Source organism: Narcine bancroftii, chromosome 11 (genome assembly GCF_036971445.1).
Source record: "Narcine bancroftii isolate sNarBan1 chromosome 11, sNarBan1.hap1, whole genome shotgun sequence".
Taxonomy (NCBI): Eukaryota; Metazoa; Chordata; class Chondrichthyes; order Torpediniformes; family Narcinidae; genus Narcine; species Narcine bancroftii.
This window is the reverse complement of record NC_091479.1, coordinates 73,690,118-73,707,664: the sequence shown is the minus strand read 5'-3', so window position 1 is coordinate 73,707,664 and position 17,547 is coordinate 73,690,118. Positions and strand designations below refer to the sequence as shown.

General features: G+C 40.9%; 1 long non-coding RNA gene across 1 annotated transcript in view; it reads left to right on the top strand.

Annotated features, from left to right (window-relative positions):
• Positions 1-17,547, top strand: part of LOC138745905 (uncharacterized) — an 87,362-nt gene that overhangs the window by 14,633 nt on the left and 55,182 nt on the right. The window contains exon 3 of the long non-coding RNA XR_011346576.1: positions 11,637-11,727. This is a non-coding gene — a long non-coding RNA (uncharacterized lncRNA). The remainder of the gene's footprint in view (positions 1-11,636; positions 11,728-17,547) is intronic.

Here is a 17,547-nt window from a genome sequence, read left to right as displayed (position 1 = left end):
AAGGTGACATTAGAAATAGGAAGGGAATTGAGGAACAGATTTCATAAATTAAAAATAGGAGCAAACAGAAGGGAAATGTAAAAAAAGAAAAAGTGATCATTTTTTAAAAAATGCCCAGAGATGTAGGATCTGAATGAATGAGATTCCTTTGTTTTAATTGTCCACTTTCTGGGTCAGAGACTGACTAGGAGCCATTAACATGATTGGAATGCGCCAACCATGACCAGAGGGTGAAGCAGCATCTGTGTTGGAGACAGGTAGTAATCAGGTAAAAGACATCCAATCTGAAAGATGATCTAGTTTTATTCCTCATCGATACCATCAAACTAGTTCTTTGCATTTCATGCACTTATAATTCCTATTTCACCCAGGTTGCAGATGAACACAAGGAAATAGGAGCAAGATCTATGCCGCTGGGTGCTCAGGACTTGATCATAGCTGGTCTAGACTAGCCTCAGTTCCCATTCAATGCCAGATCCCATTACCCTCCATTCTCTGATCTTTCAAAAAGAGTTTGTGTGAGACACTGGGCCAGAATTTGGCACTGACTCTTCAAGATGCTCAATGTGAAAACTGGCTGGCAGCCACTGGAGAGGACGAATACACCTCTTCTGCCTGCATCTTACATACAATCTGACTTCTAGGAAAGAGCATTCCAGAGATTCACGTCCCTCTGCAAAAAGAAATTTCTCTGCTCTCCCAATTTTAAATGACCGGTCCCTGGCTTGAGACTACCAATTGTGAAAACATCTCAAAATCCACTCTGCTGTGCACTCTCAGGATCATGTGTGTCTTAATAAGTTCACCTATTATTTCTTCTAAATGCCAAAGAATACAGATCTAACTTATTTACCCTCACTTGATTGAACAACCGTCTCAATTCAGAAATTAACCCGCTGAACCTCTTTTGGACTACTTCCCATGGTTTTCCATCCTTTTGATGGGAAAGGAACTAAAATTATGTGCAACAAATGTTTTGTTATTGTTCCAGAGACTGGCTACTGTATTTGTATTAGCCCTGATCATGTAATTAAATAGGCACAACCTATCATTTATAAGGGTTCCCTTTCAGCAATTAATTTAAAAATGTCATAACTCCACAGAACTCGCAGTGAGGATAATTGTAAGATGCCATTTCATTTGGGCTGTTGGTAGAGCAATGCATTAATTACATTCTGTATCATCCAGTGCTCCACGATTCAAGGAAGCAGTTAGTGGAATGCTTAATAGTCTAAATATGGCTGAGATTGTCTGATCTCGGAACTCTCTGTCTGCCTTACGGTAGACAAAAGTTAAAGAATTTCATGTATGTTACATTCTAAATGTAGTATTACGTGACAATAATGGAACCTTTACCTTGACCTTGGCAGCGATGGGAATGGGGTTCGAATCCCACACTGTCTGTCAGGAGTTTGCACATTCTCCCCATGTCTGCGTGGGTTTTCCCCAGGGGCTCTGGTTTCCTCCCACTCTTCAAAGTGTAGGTGAATTAATTGTAGTGTAAATTAATTGGGTGTAAATTGGGTGGAAAGGACTCAGGGGCTGAGGAAAAACCCAACACCCAACCCCAACCAACCATTTTTCCCCTGCAGCTGCTGCAACCGTGTCTGCCTGTCCCGCATCGGACTTGTCAGCCACAAACGAGCCTGCAGCTGACGTGGACTTTTACCCCCTCCATAAATCTTCGTCCGCGAAGCCAAGCCAAAGAAATTGGGTGGAAAGGACTCAGGGGCTGAAATGGTCCATTACCTCCATGCTGTATGTCTAAATGTAAATGTAAAAACTCACCAGTAATCCCTGGCGAGTGTTCACTTTACTCTTCCCAAGAATCAGAACCAAATCATAGCGCTGTGTCTCTCACAAATTCCAAGCTCAATGCTTTGGTGAGATAGATGTTTCCTGCAGGAATCCTGCAGAAGGTGTGAGAGGTAATAATAAGAGGGACGTAAGCAGGTAAATCTCTTTTAAATGATTAAATAATACTTTTAATGACCTTACTCTGCAAATTACATGTTCCCAAATAAATTAGATCCCCTCACTTTTGCATTTTGATTATACTCTGATTTTTCAGCTTCCTCCAATTAAGCAACTACCCAGAAATTTTCATGCTGTGAATTTGACAGAATGATGATCTTATGAATTGAAAACACCAGATAACCAAACTGCCCAGGATCATTTACATAAACTGCACATTCCTCACAAATTGACAAACTCATATGAAATGAATAAAGCTTAGTGAGGAAAAGGAATCACTTAGCACCCTGCTATTGCCAAACTTCATTGTACACACTACAATGAGAAACTGCATGGTTCCATTGTAAAAAAAATACAGTTACATTATTTTTGCCATAAACATAAAACAATCTGTGGTACGGTACTAACAAATTTGAAAGCGGCTTTCGCAAAGAAAGATCTGGAGGATAAAATTAGAAAAACTCTGAAAACTGTGAGTGAAAAGAATGAGCAACTAATGAGTTTGTTCCTTTCATCATATCGATTCAATGGGTTGGTGTGAAGAAGAAGACGAATGAAGAGGTGGAAGGGTACAAGTAACAAATTTGCTTTAGCATCATTGCCAAAATTAACTGTTGCTTTGATGTTGCAACCTGCAGAAAAGGTGTATTTATCGTTCCATGTGCTCTCAGGATGTGGCATTTACTTGTGAGACCCGTATTCTATGCACATTCTTGAGGTACAATTGCGTTGATTTGTCATTAAAACAGGTCAAATCCAAGCAATCAAAAACAGATTTGTTTATGTACAAAAGGAACTATTCTACTTCATAGGAAAGGAAATAATGGATAAAAATTACAGGTACTTATTAACCCTGCTTAAATGTTATCACGGTTTAACTACAAACAGACATGGGAATTTTCTGAGGAATTGAATATTGTGAAATCATTGGTGAACATCTCCACTTCTGACCAAATGATAGAAGAAGACCATTGGTGAAGCAGTTGATGATAGTTGGGCTGGAGACATGACCCTTTGGGGGGGGGGGGGGGTGTGGGGGCATGATTGATATCTGTCAATCAATCCTGTCTTCAATTTTGGCAATTTCTTCTGTTTTTCACCATGAGACTACCAGAGTAAAAAGAGGAACTTGGTTGAAGGTACACAGCAAAACCAAGTTATCCCCTCTTGGAGAAACAGGAACAGCTATAAAATGGACAATTTTTTGAGGATTCATAAAATTGGTTAATAACGTAAAAGAATTCAACTTGTGCAGAAAGAAATTCCTCTTTCACCAAATTACAAAATGAGTTTAAATTGGAACCTTTCAGAAAATTTACAAAACAGCATCCAGCAGAGAATGGCTTCGATTGCGTGGATTTAGCAACAATAATTACCAGCTGACTTGCACATCAAAGAGCAAAGCACAATAAGAATCTCGTCTACAGCTACATGCTACAGCTTAGTTCACATTATGAATCTAATTGGTGCTGTATGACAGTTGACTTTGTGTATCTAATTTCAAAGTATTGCTAAATTACAAATAAAACCTAATTTGCATGTATAAAAAATGAATTTTATACATTTTGTGTATCATGATGTAAACTATAAATTTCTGATTTTGCACTACAAATATTGACTGGATTAATATTAAGATCAGAAGATACAATGCATTTATAATTTAGAAAGCATGTTCTGTACTCCAATTCCAAACATGCTTCTTTGATTCCTTGATTAACTGTGTCAAAGCTTATCATAAATAAAATAGGTTGGGAAAAATATGATCCTTGAATCATCAAAATTATTCATCAAAACAAAATCCAGACTTTAGAAGTATATTTTCACTGCTCAAATCCTACAAAAAGCTTATCAGTTAATCATGGAATGAAATGAAGCAACTAGCTTCAAAACTGTAAATAAGTTGTGCAGAAAAATGTTAATGATATTCATGTTGTTTTTGAAGCCTAAGTGATTAAAAAAAATTATAGGACAATATTTCTTGGAAATTTGCTCAAGAACTGAATTGACTGAAATTCAGGTGCATTTAAGAGAAAAATTTATAAGGTGTTTATTGATCAGACATTTCAGGAAGGATGATGGGACTTCCACTTAGTCTTGTACATTAGAATTCCTACTACAGGCACACCTTGACTTACGCCCAATCGAGTGACGTCTGATCGCAGATACGTCTGAGGTCACCATAAGTGCTTAATAAAAATTTAAATATTTATAGCGGGATCAACATTGGTGGGCATTAGTGGACATGAAATCACACACACGCATTCAACATGTGGCCTCAAAAGTCAAAAAAGGGCAATTGGTACTGTTATGAGCCCAGAGGACCCCAAATCCAACAGCAATAGATATTCACCAAGATAAATGGTTACTTAAACATGAGTTCTTTTTAATTATCTTTAAACATGAAAGTAGAATTAAACTTTAACTTATCTCTATTGACTTACTTAACCCCCTTCTAATTCTATGTGCACGTGTTTGTAATGTGTGTGTAAGTTCAGAAAAATTCTTTGCTTCACAGTCCAATCTCACTTCTCATTCCTCCAAGTTCACTGGTTGCAGGCAATTCTTATACTGTGCACAGAATTTAACATTTATAAAGTTCACCAGGCTTTGGTGCTTGAAAGGTAAATAGTTACCGCTCTGGAAGGTTCTTGTCAGTTTTCAGAGAGAGATTTGTTGTTCTAGGACATCCACAACTGATGTACTACCATCAGCCACTCCAGTGTCTTGCTGACGAAACTTGCCCCTTCAGGGTTCTCCAGATGATAACCTCTTTCTTTCAGGTCACCACAGAGTTCCTTTTTGTTTTGCTTATTCCAAATGAAACATTAGACAGCTAGTCCTCTCCTCTTGCATGTACCATAAGGGCTTAGACCAGGCCATCTTACAAATGGGGCTTCCCATAAGCTTGCCAGCTTGTCGTGTTCCAGTCCCAGTTGCTGTCTGCTGGCTGAAACACTGTACAAGTGATCTCTGTCTCTCTCTCTTTTTTTTTTCTCTCTCTCTCTCTCTCTCTTTGACACCGAGAGAAAAGCCTGTTTGACTCTCTCTGCTTGCAAAACCACTCGATCCTCTCAGAACAGCAAGTTCTCTTTCAGACAATATGCGGCTCCAACAAGCTCTTTCATCTGTTGCCTTTTGTAAACAACAATCCATTAGGGAATTCTCTAGAGTACTCTTCAAAGCTCTCGCAAAAGCTCGAGGCCCCGATATATCTACCATGGGGTAGAGCTCTAGTATTTCAAATAAGATCTGTTTTAAAGTGTTTGAATGTAACCTACTCTAACAACCTTTCCCAATTTATCTCCCAAAAACATACTCTGTCACAGTACACAGTATACACCTAACCTATAGAGCAGTACATATATGTAATTGAAATTTATAATATATATACTTTTTATGGTTATTATGTTATTATATAAAAGCACACTACTGTGTAACATTTTTCTAGTCTTGATAGCATACAAGTCACCAACATCACATTCCGTGTGGTCTCTTGTTTGCGTGTTATCTCGTTGGTTAAATTTTATCTGAAAACAAATGATACATCATGGCCCCTAAATGCCCCCAAAGCAAGCCTATGGCAGAATCAAAGGCGTGTCATCAGTTTGGAAGAGACATACAGTCTTATTACTATTGTTACCTGTTAGTATATTTTCTATAGGTACTGTACAGTATTTACATTTTATTAACTATGGTATTTAGACATGTTTATGTACAATATGGAGGTGTAGGTAAATATATGCCTGTGTGTGTGTCATCGTATCTTATGTCGTACAGTATATTTCACTTATAATGATCGACTTACATCCAAATCGATTTGCGTCCCCACTTCCAGACGTAATCTGGACGCAAGCCGATGTATGGCTATTGTGGTCAATGCCATTGCTTTCAAGTGAAGCCATTTATTCTGGAGTCTTCTATGGACTAAGCATTTTTAATCAGTTCAACATTAAATGTTAACCAAAATAAAATAACAGGACATGATGCATTGCACGCTATGATGGAAAGCTGTAACAGTATTATTGCTTTAGGACAAACCTTGCAAAGCTGTTAGATCGTGCTTCAGTCTCAAAGCACTCAACCTAATACAAGAGGCACATTGCAATGGGTACAGGTTGTTCAGCATAAAATAGAATTCATTGATAATAAAGCAGCAACATCATATTTTGCTTCTTTTTCTTTGGCTTGGCTTCGCGGACGAAGATTTATGGAGGGGGTAAAAAAGTCCACGTCAGCTGCAGGCTCGTTTGTGGCTGACCAGTCCGATGCGGGACAGGCAGACACGATTGCAGCGGTTGCAAGGGAAAATTGGTTGGTTGGGGTTGGGTGTTGGGTTTTTCCTCCTTTGCCTTTTGTCAGTGAGGTGGGCTCTGCGGTCTTCTTCAAAGGAGGCTGCTGCCCGCCAAACTGTGAGGCGCCAAGATGCACGGTTTGAGGCGTTATCAGCCCACTGGCGGTGGTCAATGGGGCAGGCACCAAGAGATTTCTTTAGGCAGTCCTTGTACCTTTTCTTTGGTGCACCTCTGTCACGGTGGCCAGTGGAGAGCTCGCCATATAATACGATCTTGCTTCAGTTCTATGAAATAGCTCATCATTAATAGCAATAAGTCAGCCCACAACTCCCTCACCATCCCATTCTTTCCTACGTAAGATTTGAAAACCAGGACATGCATTGTGTAGGTTAGATTTCTGATAGGAATGGCGTGCATGTATTTTCCAGTTATTTTGCCACCTGAAATGGTTTCCTGCTAATTCACTGGCTGATGAGAGTACAGGAAATGGGCACATGTTGGAAGCTGTGCATCTGCCATAAAGGAGAAGGAAAATAATGGGCGCATTAACTGATTAACTCACATTTTTAACTGTTATGGAAATGTGGAAAGAAAAGAGGTCATATCAAAGATTTATCTTATCTTGAAAACGAAAGTAAAATAATGTAGATGGAAGTGAAATCAGAAACAGAATAAACATTCCAGTCAATTGAAACGCTGACATCCATTTCTTCACAGAATTTAGCAGAGCTGCCAAGCATATCCTCAACTCTACTGCTGATACTTCATGTCTCCCAAAGAGGAAGCTGGCCAAGGGAGTGGCCAGTTTCCTCTGATCTGAGAGGAGCAGTTTCTTGGCTCATTGTTGAATTTCCCTACAAGATCTTGGAGAATGTGGTCCTCAGGAAAGGCCGCTGTTTCCTCCTGGTTCCAAAGGAACATGAAGATTGCCATTTCCAGTTACTGAGTGAACACCAAAAATTCAAGCCGTTTACTTGCTCTGTGGTTCGAATTATTCTATTAATTTAGAATTATCTGTCCTGTCTACATGAAGATTAGACTTAACCGGCCAGTTTCATTGAACAAAATGGCATTGCAATTGAGAAGCTCCATTGCAGACTGTCACAGATATTGAATGTTTACAAATGTCTTTGAGATTCACAAATTTTTCAAATCTTTCATGACCTGCTAGAAGTATAATGCTAAAATACTAAAGTTATAATATTTCCTATATGACAGACAAAAAACAACTCATGTTTATGATAAACTATAAACTATTGAAGGAACTAATTAAATTAAGTATAAAGCTTTATTTACCTTTATTTCGGACATGAATTTCTCCCAATCATTTGAATGGATTTGCTGTACTTGTGCCAGTTGTACCGTGGTGAAGGTTCAGCCAGCAGATTTCCCAACCTGAGGACTAGTAAAAACTGCTGAAGGTGGCACTGCCCAAAAGGAGCCCACCAAATAAGAGCAGAAATCCTAGAGTTGACATTCTGTTTGCCTGGGACTTGCCCAGTTTACAGGCTCCCTGGCTGGAAGTTTGATACCTGACTTTTACTCTTCAGGCATGTGATATATTAACTTTTATGGTTATTCCACCGTGTTTTCTGCAGACCCCAAGGAGGTCAAGTTGTCTTTTCCCTTCTCTTTCTCCCTCTCCATGATTGCTGCTATAATTACATAGACTCCCAATCCAACCTTCCCATCTGCTTTGACTGCTGAGATTTCGTAGGCTCTCGCTTTGATTGCGAGAAGCAAGATCTGAATGTTCATTGTGGAAATTAAGTTATAATGATACACTGTCATGTTTCTCATGAACTCAATAGGTAACTGAATGTTTGTTTTGGGGGATTGTATAATTCCGTTTCCAGATGCTGACACTCCATCAAAATCTGTTCCTCCATTTTTCCCACTAGGTTAGGGAAGGCAACCAATATCCCGAAGGACCAATCACACCCCAGACACTTTCTTCCTCCCATCAGGGGTGTGAAAGGGCTTAAAAACAGCTTTGTCCCCATAGACATATGACTCCAGAACAAGCCTCATGACAGGAGTACCACGTTGCCTTACTTGATACGAGTTGATTTTTTTTTGCACTGTTTCTCTGTACTCTGAAAATTATGCTCTTCTACTTTATACTCCTTCACGAACGTTACAGCTAACTGTGCATTGCTTGCAGAACGCTCCTTTGCACTCTACCAGGTATAATGTATCAAATAACTGAAATTTATTCAGTGGAAACAGCTTGGTAAGAGATCTCTAATGTGTGGATGTTGATTTGGAGCCCATTACCCCATATACAACAGGGAATGAGTCAGTAATGACCTTCAAATGCATGTGCACAAATACAGGATATTTAACCCGGCTTGAATATAGCTCGAATGCTAAGGCTGGTGGTGTTGTTGCTTCTGGAGTGGAGGTGAAGTAGGTTGAACAGTTTTCAGTTTTCGAGTCCATTTGGAAGCTTGGTGCAGTATTGCAACAAGAAGTGTGTCAGGGTGATGAGGAGGCCTTGCTTGACAGCAATCTGGTCTCACATTGGCTTTGTTGTGGACCTTTTAGTCAATATTATGATCATCAAGCAAACATATGATGTAGACAAATTATTAGTTACAGACCGTTGGGTCTCTCACTTGCAATTGGGCCTTCAAACAGAATTTCCTCCTCACCATCCAACCTCACTATTCCTGCTCTCATCTAAGAACATGTGTTATGTCTGATTGTACGTCTGTATGTTTTGCAGCTCAGGTCCAGCTCAATGACTCTCCATTTAAGCTTTTTTTTTGTGAAGACAATCATTCGATCTCAGGCCTCTCTGCAAATGTCTAATCATTGAGAGTTTCCTCATGATTTCCGCTACATCCTTCCCACTTGTCAAGTAAAAGCAATAGATTGTGCAGCTTTAGTCTTCAAAATGATGGATGAGGCAATATTTCCCATCAAATTCACATAGAATGACTCAGTTGACTTCTACTCCAACAAAAACTTTCCTTACTGACAAGTTACTTGAATTTAGCCTGTTTCTGATCACCACATCCCACTCAACACATCCTGCTCAACACAAGCCATTCACCACTCCCATCATCTTCTCCTCCCCCCCCACATTAAATCCCCCTCCCCCACCCACCATCGACATGATCTACCAGGATCCTTGTCTGAAGGGGGCATACAAAATCGTTAAGGACCCCTTCCACCCTGCACGCAGCATCTTTCAACTGCTCCCGCTGGGAAAGAGATATAGGGGTATCAAACCCAGTCCCACCCGGCTGAGGAACAGCTTCTTTCCATGGGCAGTGAGAATGCTGAACGACCAAAGGAGCTGCTCAGACTCACCATCCAAGACCCTCATATTTCCAAAACAATGTTAATTGATTTATTTGTCTATATAAATAGCTGTCCTGCATATGTATTGTTTGTCTGATTGTGTTTCTGTGTGTTTTGCACCAAGGACCAGAAAAATGTTTCCTCAGGTTGTACTTGTGCAAACATGACAATAAACTTGACTTCCCCCTATTCCTTACATTCTACAGATTGAACATTTTGGAGAGTTTCAACGAGCATCCAAACTTTACCCTTATTTCATAGGGCAACTTAGAGTAAACACCGACACATATTTCTTTGGCTTGGCTTCGCGGACGAAGATTTGTGGAGGGGGTAAAAAAGTCCACGTCAGCTGCAGGCTCGTTTGTGGCTGACAAGTCCGATGCGGGACAGGCAGACACGATTGCAGCGGTTGCAGGGGAAAATTGGTTGGTTGGGGTTGGGTGTTGGGTTTTTCCTCCTTTGCCTTTTGTCAGTGAGGTGGGCTCTGCGGTCTTCTTCAAAGGAGGTTGCTGCCCGCCAAACTGTGAGGCGCCAAGATGCACGGTTTGAGGCGTTATCAGCCCACTGGCGGTGGTCAATGTGGCAGGCACCAAGAGATTTCTTTAGGCAGTCCTTGTACCTTTTCTTTGGTGCACCTCTGTCACGGTGGCCAGTGGAGAGCTCGCCATATAACACGATCTTGGGACACATATTTACCATCTGAGAAAAAGACTACATTTGTATTTGACTAACATGTTACAATGAATGTCTATTGTGATTGCTTGATTGGAGTGGGACTCATTGAACATGGATTTGAAACCATCTCAAAATTTGTCACAAGCCAGTTCCCTTTTAACAATATACCTTCCCCAATTGATATGCACAATGTGGTAATGCACCTCTGCTGGCCAGAAACAGCCTGGAAAAAAAAATCCCTAGCAGTCTTGTGACCATGACAACCATTACACCATTGCTTATGAGATTGCCTGCCTGAGAGAAAAAGAGGGGAGAGAAAGCTCCTTTGTTGCAAGTCCTCATTAGGCAAAGAAAAGATAGATACCTTGGGTAGGCAGGCACAGTTTGAAATTAGGCCGTGTGCCATTTTCCTAACTCTTCTGTTTGTGACAAAAAAGTCATAAACTAGATAGAGAATGAATTTAAATAATTGTGAAGGTTATGATTAAAGACAGTAACTCTGCCTTTATTTCACACTTATAGAACATTAGTACCAGCTAAAGAAAGCCAAATATCAATGTGCATGTGATAAATTTTTAATCGCTCATGTGGATATTATTATCACATTCCCCTTAATTGTGCACTGCAACCCACGCTGAGCAAACATTAGTGTTTTAACGGCCCTCATTTTCCAATAATAGTCATTCAACTTGGTTTAAAACTAGGCTTGCAATTTCACTCCAAACTTGACAAGGCTTATTACTTCAGACTAATGATGTCCCAGGGGACATTCCCCGAGGTTTTTTTGAAAGTCTTATTTGTTAACTGTTTCTGCAATAATTTTCCTTGACGTTTAGATGTATAGGAGCAATAAGCTGGAATTTATTTTTGTCCATTGATTTAGTAAAGTTGCAGTAACCATGTCATGCTAAACAAAAAAATTTCGATTCTAAAACATAACTTGTTTCTATTAATTTGAAGCCACTTGATTGAAATAAGTTACATTATGTAGTGCATTATAAAATGATTTCAGGTTAAAAGGAATTCATATCGAATTCTCTGCAACCTACAATCAAGTATTTTTGCTCTTCTACTCTTGTCCTGCCAGAAATTCAGCTGCATTCTTTGGATTGTCAAATATATGGCAAGGCAGATTGTATCAAATAAAATCAAGCATTTTATAACTGCATTTGTGAGTACATTTTATGGGTGTAATCCAGTCTCTGGACCATCACTTTCTTTAAGACCTAATATGGATGGGCAATAAATATGTGAAGCTTAAGATGCCTAAATCTAGTGAATGAATGATAAATAATGGTTTATAAACTGCTGAGTTTCCGTGCCATGATTTCTTTACAGTTTCTTTATATTCTTTCATGTCTGACTAATGGTATCATTTCAAAGCAGGTATCAAACTTGGAATGTTTATTGACTCCTGCCAAAAATATCTGAAATGGAAGCAGAACACTGGAAATGTACAATCTGTCAACAGCTGAAGGTAAACAATCAGTGGTCTTTCTTTATCTAATTACCATCAATGTTAATATTGCAGATTCTAGCTGCCACATGTTCACCATATCAATCTGCTTGCAAAGGCTGAATGGCACTTGGCTATATGTTGGAAGGTTTAGGCAAATGCTCTCGTCCAGAGATACTCAAGTCAAGGCTGACACACTAGTGTAGTACAGAGGGAACATTATAATCTTCTGGATGGCCCAATATAGTCAAGCCATGTCTGCTCTCCCGTGTGATGTAAAAGTAAGGAATGATCTTATTGTATTAGGTGGAGTTCAGGAAAAGGTTACCAGACGAATACTTAGAATGGCTGGTTATGATAGTCCATGAAAAGATTTCTAAGGGTGAAGTGAAGCAGATGCATCAGTTCTGGAGAGCCCAGAAGTGGGTGTCACTGTTTCCAAATAAAGGGGTTTACCATTTGAGAAATGAGGTGAAACTTTCCTCTTACAGAGTCCAGAGTCTTTGCAATTTTCTTCCTCAGAGGGAAGCCAAAACTTTGAATGTTTTTAATGCAGAATTTGATAGATTGTTAATAAGCAAGGGGATGACTAGTTACCAGGAGAGTACAGCGTTGTCTCCGCTCCATCCTCAACAACCATTGGAGCGCTTTCATCCCTAACGTCGAAGTACTCGAGATGGCAGAGGTCGACAGCATAGAGTCCACGCTGCTGAAGATCCAGCTGCGCTGGATGGGTCACGTCTCCAGAATGGAGGACCATCGCCTTCCCAAGATCGTGTTCTATGGCGAGCTCTCCACTGGCCACCGTGACAGAGGTGCACCAAAGAAAAGGTACAAGGACTGCCTAAAGAAATCTCTTGGTGCCTGCCCCATTGACCACCGCCAGTGGGCTGATCTCACCTCAAACCGTGCATCTTGGCGCCTCACAGTTCGGCGGGCAGCAACCTCCTTTGAAGAAGACCGCAGAGCCCACCTCACTGACAAAAGGCAAAGGAGGAAAAACCCAACACCCAACCCCAACCAACCAATTTTCCCCTGCAACCGCTGCAATCGTGTCTGCCTGTCCCGCATCGGACTTGTCAGCCACAAATGAGCCTGCAGCTGATGTGGACTTTTTACCCCCTCCATAAATCTTCGTCCGCGAAGCCAAGCCAAAGAAAAGAAGAAGAAACAGGAATGTAGACTTAAAGTTACAATCAGATCTGCCGCAATCTCATTGAGTAGCAAAGCAGGCTTTGGAGCAGAGTGGCTAACATCGGCTCCTAATTCATATGTTTGTATGAACTATTAAAAAAAGCAAAGGAATTGTCCCCAGGGTTGTGCATTTAACCTTCAGCTCTTATGAGCACTTAGCAGCAGATTGGTAGTCTATATTTCCGTACATCCCTTCCTTCCCAGATGAAATTTGGCCAGACCAGTGAAACCCAGCAGTAATTGGCAAGTATTCCTCATCTCAGCAAGGTGCTCACTGGCAAAGATCTGCCACTTCACTGCTGGGAGTCTGGTCTCCCTCTCAATGCTCAGTGGGTTTTCCTTTTTAGCAATCTGCTGCGATTTGCCTGATGCCTGGAGTCCTGAACAGCGAGACCTCTGGCCCAGTGCATTCTTGGAAAGGAACAGGATCCCAGTCACAGCCAGTTGCTTAACCACTCCTGTTCCAATGGAGTTGTTGCAAAAACCTTTCTTTAAGGAATAATAGAAAAACTCCTTTCATTTTAAAAATTGCAACAGTGTGTTATTCCAGAGCATGTGTTTAGATGTAAAAATCTTTTATCATGGTGGGGGGGGTGGGGGGGGGGGGGGTTGGTGGTGGTTGTCCCACATAACACAATTCTCTCAAATTCCTAAACCCTGTTCATTTCTACCAAGCCTCTGAGTTACTTCCACACTAAGCTCATTCAATGCAAAGCTTTTGCATTTAATATGACCTCAGTTCCTCATTAAATTATGCAAGTGGGAGCCTGAAGAAATCCCAGTGGTCGTCAGTTTGAAATACTGAAGCCTCATAACACACACAGGAGTCCTTCCTTATTTCTTCTAACTTTGTGGAGCATGGATCCAATGTGCGTAAACTCTGTAAGCCATGCTTTAACAGAAACAAGACCCAATGGAGTGTTCAGGAATTCCTCCAGTTGGTAGAAAGAGCACCTGAATCATGCTCCCAATCTATATTCCACCCTTGCGCTAAAATATCATTTCATCTCTAGAATGAGGTACAGTATTACAACTTAAAAATGAAATTAATCAGGATTGCATCTAGTGACAGATCCATCTGATCAAGTTTTAGAGATGGTTAATAATATATCCAAAAGGTCTTCAAATATTACCAGAGAATCAACTACAATATAAAAGTAACACTGAACCCATAAATGTACCCTGAGGACCACTGATCTCTGCTTTGGACCATGGACCACACAGGGTGTCACCGGGGAGCTTGAGGTCTTGAGAAAAATCTAAAGAATTTCCAAAGCATAGGCTTTTTCCCCATTTTGTCTTGATAAGAGAGGGAATGTATCATGCAGCACCTGCAAGTTCCCCTCCAAAGCAAACAACACCCCAGAAACATTGTACTTAAATAAATACGTCACTGCCTCTTGTTCATGACTAGATCTAATTCCTGGTCCTCACTGTATCACCAAGAACCTTCACCAGAAGGTGTGCTTTGCTAGTGCAGACCATGTTACCTCGCCAAATTAAGTAAATAAATCATCAAACAGAAAAGTGCTCCGTATTGTTGATTTGGGCCTGCAAGGATGTTCAAGAGACCAAGGTCAACTTTATTGCCAGAATGCAACAATGACACCATAAGCAATCCTGAGATTCTTTTTCCTCTGGTCCAGGCAGAATTTCTACTTCAAAATTTAAAATTCAGATTTATTGTCAAAGTACATACATGACACTGAAATGAAGGATAGCAGCTGCTCCGGAACCTGGTGGTGCGCCACTTCTACTTCTCTCGCTGCTGCCATCAGGAAAGAGATATAGATGCCCAAAACTCGAACCACCAGGTTCAGGAACAGCTGCTACCCCTCCACCATCAGACTCATCAACAACAGACCCAATCAGGGACTCATTCAAGGACTCTTACTTTTGCACCGTATTGACTGTGTTTTTTCCCCTCTGTATTGCACAGTTTGTTTACATTTATTTATTTGCTTACATGTGTATGTTGAGTCAGGTTTTTTTTTTGCACTTCCAACGAATGATAATTCTACCTTGCCTGCAGAAAAAAGAATCTCAGGGTTGTATGTGATGTCATGTATGTACTCTGACAATAAATCTGAAATCTGAATCAAACATCACATGCAAGCCTGATATTGATTTTCTTGAGGGCCAAGCAGAATTTCTACTTATCAGTAGTGCAACAAAACTGTCCTCAAGAAAAGATAAGTCGACAACCTTGAGAAATGTAAACAAGTAGGAAATGCAAACAAACTGTGCAATACAGAAAATAAATATTCAATAACAAATAATGTGAAAAGCAGTGGCAGATTAACTACCAGCCAGGCCCGTAGGCTGAGCTTTAGTAAGGCTCCCCTTGACCTCCCCATCCCCCCACTACACCTTTCATTGAATAGAATAAAGTGACATTAAATTGCATTAAATAACATATTAGGGGTCTCCAAAGTGGTCGATATTGACCACTGGAAGTTGATGGGACTATCCGAAGGATCAAAAAATGCCAGGGGGTCGATAAATACGGGGTGGGGGAGGAGATGATTGAACTTTTGGGGTTGAAAGAATTGTAGAGCCCGAGGTCCCTGATCCTGCCGGAAGCCCGAGGTCCCCGCTCCTGCCGGAAGCCCGAGGTCCCTGCTCCAGCCAAGAGCCCGAGGTCCCTGCTCCAGCCAAGAGCCCGAGGTCCCTGCTCCTGCCGGAAGCCAGAGGTCCCTGCTCCAGCCAAGAGCCCGAGGTCCCCACACCTGCCGGAAGCCCGAGGTCCCTGCTCCAGCCGGAAGCCCAAGGTCCCCACTAGTGCCGGAAGCCCAAGGACCCCGCTCCAGCCAAGAGCCCAAGGTCCCCGCTCCTGCTGGAAGCCCGAGGTCCCCGCTCCAGCCGGAAGCCCAAGGTCCCCACTCCTGCCGGAAGCCCAAAGTCCCCACTCCTTCCAGAAGCCCAAGGTCCCCACTCCTTCCAGAAGCCCAAGGTCCCTGCTCCAGCTGGGAGCCTGAGGTCCCCACTCCTGACGGGCCCTCTCCTTTCCGGGCTCCTTAGCTTAAGCCTACTCAGCCTAATCGTTAATCTGTACTGGTGCAGTTATTTCTTGGTAACTTTAAATTGTACTCAAGATAAAAGTATACAAAAGAGAAAAATGTAAAAAGAAAGAAATGCAAACTGCAAAATGCAGAAAAAGGAATCAGTAATAAATAATAAGTAGACCTGAAATTAATCTTTAATTGACTTGGTTGTTGAGGAGTCTGATGGTGGAGGGGTAGCAGCTGCTCGTGAACCTGGTGGTTCAAGTCTTGTGGCACCGACACCTCTTTCCTGATGGTAGCAGTGAGAACAGAGCATGTCCTGGGTGGTGTGGATCCTTGAAAGTTGCTGATGCTCTCTGACGAGTGTTCCATGTAGATTTTCTCATTGATTGGGAGAAAGTTGTCTGTGATGTACAGGTGCTCCTCAACTTATGATTGGATTACGTTCTGGCAAACCCATCATAAGTCGAAAAATTGTAAAACATTCCATTTTTTATAATTAGATTTTGCATACCTTTATTCCACACTGAGAAAAAAACCATTAACGCACACAGCTGAAAGCCCGCTGGGCATGAAGAATGTTTGAAGCATTGAACTAAAGGAGGATGGGATGTTAAAGAGACAGGGCCATCAATTTCGCGATAGAGCAACGTACCGCATATCGCAAGCACGGTAACAGATCAGGATTCGAAATGCAAAGTATGGATTTGAACCATCGTAACTTTGAAAAATTGAAAGTCAGAGCACCTGTATTGGGCTGCGTCTGCTACCTTTTGCAGAGATTTCCACTCAGAGGTATTGGTGCCCCCATGATTCAACCAGTCAGCACACTTTCCTCTACACATCTGGAGAAGTTTGCCAGGATTTCTGATGTCATTAAAAAAAAACTTCCACAAACTCCTGAGGAAGTAAAAGCCCTGATGTGCTTTCTTCACTATGGCATGAGTATGTTAGGACAGGGAAAATCCTCTGAGATTCAGGGGCTTAGCCAGGTTCTAAAGTTAGGGGGAGCAAGCACATAAAAAAAAAGCACCACAATGCATGCCAAATAATTTTGTGTGTACCTTTAACAAAAACCTTGCAACAAGTTTTTGGATCATCCAAACATCCGGCCAATTTCCAAAAATCCAACAAGCAAAACAAAGCAGTGTTTGGTCTTAGGTGAGTAAATTGAACAATCCAAAATGAATTATAGATAAAGTAACAGTAAGAACGCCAGGGTAATTCAAGGACACAGCTTATATCTAAAACACCTACAGCAAGATTATTGAAGAAATGTTTTTTAAGCCTTGCCTACTTTTTTTGAGCGATGCCTTCCTATTGGCTGCTGTGGATACAGGCACAAAACTGAAGGAAGTAAGCACTTCAAAGATGTGGCTAACTGGCTATCATTTGACCGCCTTCCTTCTAAAGTTCTTTTTTTTTTAAACTTTATTTAAAATTTTATGACATGAATAAAATAAAAATTACATTTAAAGAAATAATAAAAAATAAGATAATAAAAATTAGAATACTACATCATTAAACTACACAAATTAACCCCCCTAATAATTATAACACAACATTAATCGTCTAATTTAAAATTAGTCCAACCCTCCCCCCAAAATAAAGAGTGAAGAATTAATTAACAATGTTGTAAATA